We start from the raw sequence: 9,830 nt of genomic DNA, 5'->3' as shown, positions 1-9,830 counted from the left end.
GAAAGACATGCTTTCCCCTTCCCAGCGGGAGAAAGTGGGAGGATGTCTCCTGAGACTCCCAAGAGCAGTATGTGTAATATGCACACCTGTTCACAAGGAAGTAGGCTGAGACCTTACCAAGCTACCTCCTCAGCTGCTAAATCCATGAATCCAAAGTGGTTTGACTGGTACCTTGGAAGTAACAGGCTCATTAGCTCATATGCAAGCTGCCTGCACCACAGGTTTCTGTGCCATAGATTTAGTAAGACTCCAACTACTACAGTATTCTCAATTCTGTGTTTAGGAACAACTCACTCTCGTGTTGGGCAAACCCAAAAATGGAGACCTGGGTGGCCCAGGATTGACGAACAAGGCAGGCAAGCACTGACTATAGTTTATACCTGTAACCCCATAGGGCCACAAAAGGCCATTCATCTTCACAAGACATTATTTTGTCTTCAGCTAGAATCTTGTGAGCATATATTAACTAACTACTTTCCTGTCATGGCAGTGGGCAGACACTGGCAGTGCCTTCATCTCCCTGCTTCTGCCTATGGCATGTTATTGTGTGTTCTTGGTGTGTTTTTGGCATGTGAGGGCCTGACATGGTGATTCTGGGGATTTCCTGGGTTACTAATTACCTGCAAACATTGGGAACCAGACTTGATGATCTAGCTAGGAGGCCTCTTCCAGTCCTACAATTCTAACTCATGAAAGCTGGTACCTAACATAGTGGAACCCTCATGTGCTCTCCCTGCCCCAGCCATTGCACAGGGGGTTGACTTGAAAACCAAACATGGACAGCTGAAATAGCAATCTTAGCTAATAGGCTGTTAATTATTTTAGCAGAAAATTCAAGCAATTCTGGGATTTGTTAGCAGAGCTCTGAGTTGAGTCACACTTTTTCAAACAGCATACAATTAAGACCATAGGATGCGTTGCCACAAGGATTTGTCAGAGCCAAAAGCTTAGCAAAAAACCCTAATGTGTTGTTTTGGGAAATATATGATTATCCAAAATTATTACAGTTATTGCCAACAAAATTTTTGGAGGGGAGGTTAAATCTTAAATTTCCAGTTTTAAACTAATTTCTAATGATCAGAGATTAGGAGGAGATCTAACATTAGGGAAGAATATTCCATATCTTTCACTGTGACATCCTTTCACCTTCTTCTGAAGCATCTCGCACTGACCAGTCCCAGAGAAAGAAAACATGCTGTAGACCTCAGGTGTGAGGCATTATTAAATAATTCTTATATTCTAATTTTTTCTTTCCCCACATGCACTGCAGGTAAACTCCCTTATTTCCCATCTGCCATTGTAGCTCTACAGCTACTTTCTTCTTCTTTTGGACAGGCAGGAATGAATTAATTTGGAAGAGTTGTACCAGGGACAGCTAATCCACAGGTGCTGGGCTGAGCCCTGCAGAGTACATGCCATGTGTTACATCACACATACAAAATTTTAACCAGTCCAGGGCTGATCAGACAAATACATGACAATCAATAAAGGAATCCAGGATCTGAGAGTGATGCTATGAGCTACTTTGCCTATATTTTCCCATGTGTTCACTCTGCTACCAGTCACAACCATGAAAGCTGTGACAGAGAAGTCCCTGGTGTTTTCTTGTCATTGTTTGACCTTGACCTCTTCTGTCAGATAGCAGAAGAACCTGCACTTTTCCTATACTGCAGCTTCTACCTCTCTGATTACCAGGTGAAGAACTACACTTGCTGTTTTTCCCTGTTTTAGCCAACGCCCTTTTATACCTTTCCAGTTGCTGAATGGAGTCTTAAAATAGGCTCTTTCATTCTCCTGCTCCCTACAAACAGAAAGCATAACCACAGTTTCTCAGGACAGCACTTCCCAATCACCATGGTGGCTACTCAGGCTGTTAGGATGAATCAGAGTAGATCTTGGGCAGCTTAATTTATCCTGAAGGACTGTTCCAGTTCACAGCAGCCAAGGAAGCAGAAGGAACAGGCTTTCAGCTGCTTAATATCTGGTGAGTGCTGGTTGATTTCAGCAGACACTCCTGCCCTGGTTTTTAGAAGAGGAACATAACTTACATCCAGGAGAATTTGGCCCAAAGGATGAGGAAGAATAATGGGGATCTTCTCCCATGGTTTCCATTTCATAAGGAAGTGGTCTGCATGCCCATGCAGTTTCTTTATTAGCCCTTACTGTTGCTCTTCCCCCTGCCTTGACAAGCGGAAATTCCAAGCTCTTTTTTGGCAGAATATGACATGTCATTTTTCTGCACAAGCGCCTCTGCTGAGATCCTGTTTTGTAACTTCCCACGGCCAGGGCTGTCACTCTGACCAATGGCATGGATACACTTTCCATATAATCAGGTGACTTCAAGTCACCACACCAGGCATTGTAACAAATTGCATAGGGTCTGAAAAGACAGCCTGATTGTTCAGAGCCTGAACCCATCCAAAGATCCAGAAACTTGGTGACAACAGTCTCATTGTAGTCTTCACTTTCTCTGCAAGGAACAGGACATATGCTTTCACATAGACAAGCCATATGGATAGCAGTGGGATATTTTTGCAAGTCTATTCATATTAATAGACATTCTTGTTAATTAGCATCTTCCCCCAAACCCCTGACATTTAGTAAGTGTGATGTCACAGAGTGGATTGGCCCTTTAAGGAGGACTGGGCCTAGCCTAGTTAGCTGCTCCTAAAACGATAATTTTGAGACCAGGATCAAGTCATCTATGCATAGATAAAAGGCTCCAGAAGCAGCTCAGTAAAGAGAGAGGCTTGCAGGAGATGCTGTTTCAGGAATTTGGTTTGGAAGATAAGCCTGCCCAAAAAAGGGATGGATGTGGTACTACCACAGACAGTGCTATATGAGCAAGAATTTGCCATATGAACAGCCTGCTTTTGCTACAAAATGCCTGATTGCTCTATATTACTGGCAATCCAAAATCATTCCTTGCCTGAATCCCTTCCATAGCCAAAAGCTAGCTGTGTGTTCATCTAAGCAACATATCAATAAGTAGTGCCACAATAAGGCATATATCACTCCAGCTGCCTCTGCTTCTCCCACTAATGCAAAAGATAATATGACAACTGGTTCAGTTATTACTTTTCCCTTCTGAGAATTGGTTAACAAAACCATTTAACTCAATAACAGCTCCTGCTTTCTGCACTACATTCATCAGTCCATTGCATCCTTCACAGGTTCCCAAAGCTTTTCCAAGGGTTCTACTCCTGCCCTTGGAAACTTTCTATCTGGTTGATAAGAAAATATTTTTCCCTGGTTTTCCCTGAACCAACACCTTCTTCGAGGCCCCTGATAGCTTTCTACCCTCCTCTATGCCCTTAAATCAAGCACTACTCTCCAGAGCCCTCTAGGAAAAGCTCCTCTACCACATACATTCCCAGTACAAGATCACTTCTCTCCTAACAGCCAAGAATCTCTCTTAGAGCAAGCTGGATCTGCTTGCTATTTTTGTAAGCACAAGAGATACCTGAAGGGACAGGTGACAACATAAAAGATGGCTTATGTTAACACTGGTCATGAAATTGCTTGTCTGGTTTACAGCTGCTTGTCTGGTTTACAGCAGAGAGTAAAGCTGGCTGGGAGTTTTCTGTTAATTTTTTTTATAGAAACTTGGGTTTTCAATTATATAACCTCTTTTTTCAGAAGAGCGTTTTCTCTCCTATTTTTTTTCCATTGGAAAACCAAAAATGCGGCAACTCAAACTTTTCATTTGCTAGGCAGTGTTCGAATTAATCACTGAGAACATTGACAATAAGGCAAAATGTTTAATTTTTGTCAAAAGCTTCTTGAATGGAAAAATAAACTTTCCCAAACAGGTCCAGGGATTAGGGTATTGCATAGCCCTACCCTTTCACTTCTGCCAACACAGAGTTCACCAAAGGTGACTATATAGCTATACATAGGAATTTTGTAATAGAAACCTTGGACCTTCTTGCCCATCTCTGTAGTCTGCAGAGAGACAAAAAGGTAGTGTCTGGAGTCAAATGCTGCCTCTTTCAACACATTTTCCTGTCCAAATACATAGTATTGTTTTCTAGGACACTCACAGATGATGTCTATTAGAAAAATTCCCGTCTCAGTGTCAAAGACAGAACTGAATCATGTGCCAGCAGCCTTTGACCCACTGCTGCTCCCTCCAGCATACTGGGAAGTTACTTATTATAAAAGGGAAGGACCGAAATAGCAGTAAACTGGAAACGTGTAGCTAGACACTGGCAGACAGAAAGGCAGGAGCTGATCTGTAGTGGGTGCTGCAGTATGGTAGAGTTCAGCCTAGTGATCACAGAATCAGAATCATGTGTACTTGGCAAGCACTTTGGCCAATGCCATTAGTGTCACTGGTTTCTGAACCTATCGAAAAAACTTTCAACCCTCAGCCCCTTCCATTGTTAAATTTTCCAGCTCAGATGTGTAACCAGATCTGGATCCAAGCTCAAATCCAAGCTCATCTCCAAGCTCTCATATCTATCCAATGCTGGTGGCTCTGGGGCTGACCCCTGTGCTCTGAAATAGCCTTGATTCAAGACACTAGTCACTTATATCTGCTAGCACAGGTTTGTATTGCTGTGAAAAAAGCGCCTAAAGCCAGAAAGGACAGAGTGCCTTGTACTGTGGCTGAGATAGGTTTAGCACTGCCATACTTCCCAAGGGAGAATTCAATCTGACCCTGTTTAACCAAGGAAAATTCCCTATGACTGAAGACCTTTCTGGGAAAATTTAAGTGGGGGAGGTAAACAAGTAGATATTCTCCACTGAGGACCCTGGAAAAGCAAATCGCCCTTTTGGCCATGTCCCAATAAGCGGGGCTGTGCACTTGCAGTGGCACAAGTAGTAGTGCACAAATTTATGGTGTTACTTTGGGCTGCAGCGCACACCCTTGCACATGTCCTTTGTTACAGGCCATGCCCAGCTCCTTCCAGCTGCCAGCTGGGCTCCTCATGCTGCAGGGAGAGGGCTAGCTTAGGGCACAGGGTGCCTCAGCAGGCAGCCCCCAAGCTGAGGCACCCTGTGCCACAGCCAGCTAGGGAGCAACACATGGAGAAGGGGAGGCAGGCAGCCCTGTGGGCTGTGGAGCTCCCACAGTGAGGCATACTGCACCCCAGCCAGCCACAGAGCAAAGTGGCTCGCTAGGGTGCACTGTGCCTCAAGATGAGGGAGCAGGCAGCCCTGGACTGCCTGCTCCCCCATCTCTACATGCCACAGCATGGGGGCTCTGCAGCTGACTGACCTTTCATGCTATTGTCCTATACCCTCCTGCACTCCAGGTCTGATTTAAATACCATCAGACAGCAAGGCATGCTTTTCATGTTCATCACCAATTCCCAGGGTGAACTTGCAACATTTGAGCCTTACAGAATCAAAGCAAAACAATCCATGGAAATGACCCAGGGATGTGAGCAGACAGGATACTGTGCAGGAATGGCCACAGGCTGCATTGTCTCTCTGAATGCTTTGTGGATGAAGTCAGCCTGCAGCCTTTCAATTCAAGGGAAGCTTGCAGACTCAGAAGGAAGGGACATGAAGAGGGGAAGGCTGGAAGGACACAGGTCCTCAGCTTCCCACCCCACAATATCACAGGAAATCAGTTACATACCACCTGCACCTCACAAATGATCCCTGATTACTGCTACAAAAGTGATCTCCTCTCCACTAAACACAATCCCTTCCATACATCCCAGGGGACCATGCATTCACCTACCCCCTCAAACCTGCTCATTAGTTTCATGGTGGGGTTGTGGTGATCTCTAATCATGTATATCCTGAATGGGAAGTTGATTGGGAGTGGGAGAGAGGATGCAAATCACCAAGCTTCTCTTGTGTCTTTTCAGAGGGGTGGGGTGGGAGTAAGGGACACACCCAGAAAAAAACAGGAAAAACGCAGCCCCATCCAGAAGCTCGGAAAGAAGAGATGAAATGTGGATCCTCCTGGCCTGGTAGAATTGATGTGTATTGAACCCAATGCAGGCAGAGACACCTGCGTTCATCACTTCCTGTAGTGCATGGCAACATATTATAGGGGACCACTGCAGAAACCACGGGGCCTTGTGTCTACAATGAAAAGGTTAGGAATATAAACCAGCAGCAAAGCCTAGCTAGAAAGAGGTAGTTTTGTGACAATGGTGACAGGGCAGAGGTGGCTTTTGGGACACCAGGTCAACCTCGGCAATGCCCCTGCCCTGGGGTTTCCGTGTCATTTAAGCCATAGGTTTTGTCCAGGTCATTAACTTTGAAACTGGGTAACAGTTGTGAGGTATCAAAGGAGACTTGTTAAATGATTGGAGGGATGGGCAGCAAGGAGGTGATCCTGCAAGGCACGGGTTGAAAGCAAGGAATGTGATGCAACCCCTTCCTCTGTCCCAACTCCTCCTCTGCTAAATTGCTATGGAATAAGCTCTGGGACTAGGAGACCAGCTGTGAACATACTCAGATCCCAGTGCCTTCCTCCTCCCTGCTTCAGGAACTGAAACAGCAAAGCCAAGAGACAGCTGTGGCTGGACTGGCCAAGCCATGTGACTTCTAAATAGGGCCCTGCCAATCACCACCATGGCAGAGAGAGAAAAAGCAGCTCCTAATCTACCAGCTGAGGAATGCACCAGGAAGGAGGCTGTGTCACATGAATCAGTGACAGCAATGATCATAACAGGGTCATCTGACTGATCAGGACAGATAAAGCACCTTAGGGACAGCATGGTATGAAATGTATAGCAGTGTGGATGGCCTGTCCATGAGCATGTCTGCACCTAGAGAAGGCTGTATGCAGCTCATTCTTTCCAATGCTCTCAGTCATTCTGGATGCTGTCCTTCCTGTCTTGGCTCTGCAATCCCAGCCACTCCCATGCACTGTTGAATTACTGCAGCCATCAGAAGCATTATTGTAGTGTCTTGCCAGTGGCCCCTGCAAGGCTCACACCAAAGGTGAAAGATCTGCCCAGCACCTGCTCTGTTAGGATATGGAAGTGGCACTTGACAGTCCCCAGAAGGGAAGAGGGCTCATGATGTCCCTGCTCCTCAGAGGTAGTCACTGAGCTACAGGCCAAAGCAGGAGGAAGGTGATGGGAGATAGTTGTTCCTGAGAAGGAGTGAGGACCTTATACCGAATAAGAGGAAACACCGCTTAGGTATGAGTGGCTGGGAGATGAGCACTGCGATCTGCTAGCCTCTGGCTGCCCTGCAGAGCCATATATTTAAACTGGCCCTAGCCTTCTCTCTCTGAAGTGACAAGGCCCTGGGCACCAGAGAGACAGAGGGAAGGCAGTGTGTCACAAGCACTGTGACAGCTGTGAAGTGACAGGTTCTGAAAGACCAGCTCTGAAGGAGAACCTCATCCAGTGTACGTTACATGGGGGAGGTGGTGACTGCAACCGTGAGCCCATTAAGGCCTTCTCCTGACCCTGGACAACCTAGGAAGAACAAGTGCATCTTACAACATGTCCCGAAGGCCATCAGCATGGAGCTTTGGAGAATCTGACTGAAAATCCTGGACCCTTCCTTGCAAGTCATTGCTGCCAGCCCCTCCTGATTATAGCAGGATGGCTATCTTGAGTGCCTCACCTGATCACAGCTCCCATAGGGTCCTGTGAAGAAACCCCAGAGCTTCTTCAGGATTGGTGCCTTCAGTGTATCTGGGCTAGCAGGAGGGCTGCCACCGTTTCCATTAGCAGACAGTTCTGTAAGAGATTCCTGATTTTCTTCCTCTGCCAGTTTTGCTTCATTGTTCCCAGAAACCTGTCCCACAGCCAGCCTAGAGGTGCTCACCCCCTTCAGGTGTTTATGAAGTATTAACACATCCCCAACTAGACACAGTTCTGCCTTGGTGCATGCATCTGGGGCCTGACTCGCCACTGCAGTGTTGAAGTAGCCCCCCCCAGTCCTACCTCAGGATGTTCCTGCCCTTTCATGATTTGAGTTCTTCTCTGAACTGCGCTGGTTTTTGTGACACCTTCCTGGGATCCAGAACTGTGCCGGGTTCCAGAGCTTGGAGCTGTAGAGGGAAGGACCATCACCTCCCAGACAGCCAGATCTTTGCTGCACACTTAGCCCTAAAACCTCGTTGTCTTTTCCTCCTGCCATGGCATATGGCAGACTCTTATCTCATTTGCTTATTTGGCTGTGTTCATTTCACATCCACAAGATTCCTCTTCCCCTCTGGCTAAAGCAGCCTTCCCTATTGCCCCAGCAGTACCTACTAGAAAGTCTCCCCAAGAGCTGCACCAATCACAACTGGTCCTGGAGACCTACCCCCACTCCCTCCAGTGGCCTAATCCCTGCACAGCCCAGCTGCAGTCTGTGACAAGCCAGTTTCCAGGGTGCTGGCCTCCTGATTCATGGGCCTCATTTCCACCATGTGAATTCCAAGATCTGTGTGGTTAACATGGCAAATCATGCAGTGTACTTTTTTCCAACTGGAATCCCACTCTCCTGCCTGTTCAGTCATCATTGTGCCCTAAAAGCTGCTGAGTTCTGCCGTATCAGCTAGAGAAAGTTATGGTAGTAGAGTAGCATGGTAAAGTCGGAGAGCTGGAGGTCCCGGAGTCACGTCCACCATAATTTTTATTTTTTTCCTGTTCGGCAAAGGAAATTATTCATGCTCAGTAGCTGCAGAATGAAATAGCCACTACGGCTCTATTTACAGCTAGGTCTCACTTCTCTCACTACATGCTCAGTGGGGTTCCCCTTGGAGACAGCAAAGCAAAGCTCCTTCAGTATCCAGTCTAAGAAGTTTTTAGTGAAACCTTTTAGTAAAAAGATGCCAGATTAACGCCACTGGAAACTGAAGTCCCTGAGCAAGTGCTGTACTGAGATCTGCAGCACAAGGGTCCCTTACCCTGCTGTGCCAATGGGAGACCCACCTCTAAGAGTGAGACAGCTGTTTGGTCTCCACAGTCAGTCAGTCAATGGCCTCAGTTCTGGGAAAGTCGGCAGTGGGGGCAGGTCATGATTGAGGGGCAGTGTTTGTAATATGGACACCAATGTCTGTAAAACTAGCATGACTCACCCACATATTTCAGAGAGACCCCAGACTGACAGCATTTGCTCACTCTTCCTACCCACTTGCAATAGATTTGCAAATCAAAGTTCCTGTATCCTCCTTCCTGTTTTTTTCAGGTTCTGTTACCTGTGAGGAGAAAGTTGAAGTGGTTGCATATGCCCTGGAGCACCAACTGTTACTAGAGCTTTCTGTAACACTTTAAATTAAATTCTCCAGTTTATCAAGATGTAAAGTATTTCCATCTCCAAAGTACCATTTTGGTTCACTATAAGCCATGAGTTCCCAAACAACTGGTCATTTGCAAGGCTGTAAGAAGTGGTCCTCAAGTGGTCTTGCCTTCTCCTCTCCTTCCCTTCCTTCTCAACCCTTTTCAATTAAAAACTGAATGCTAAAATTGTGTGGTAGTCCATGAGCAATTTGGAGAGTTCACAATAATCTGATGGTCCAGAAAATCTTATACAATCTAATAATATATTGTATTTGGAAGGAATCTGTCTAGAGAATCTCCATGGAAAATCTATGCTATTTGTAATGCAGCCGGTCAGACTAGATGTCTCATAATGATCCTTTCTTGCTTAAAAATCTAGGGTCCCCTTTTACATGTTACATGTATTATGCAGTTAACTTTAACATCTTTATCAGTGACTTGGAGGTGGGTGTGGAAATCACGCTGTCCAAATTCGCTGATGACACAAAGATGTGGGGCAAGGTGGGCACGCTGGAGGGGAGGGACAGAATCCAGCTAGATCTAGACAGGCTACAGGGGTGAGCGGATGAGAATAGGATGGGATTCAACGCAGACAAGTGCAAGGTGCTGCATCGAGGGAGGAGGAACCAGCAACAC

The sequence above is a fragment of the Gavialis gangeticus genome, unplaced genomic scaffold, assembly GCF_001723915.1.
Source record: "Gavialis gangeticus isolate Ggan-Ray unplaced genomic scaffold, GavGan_comp1, whole genome shotgun sequence".
In the NCBI taxonomy this organism is placed as follows: domain Eukaryota; kingdom Metazoa; phylum Chordata; order Crocodylia; family Gavialidae; genus Gavialis; species Gavialis gangeticus.
This window is presented reverse-complemented; position numbering follows the sequence as displayed.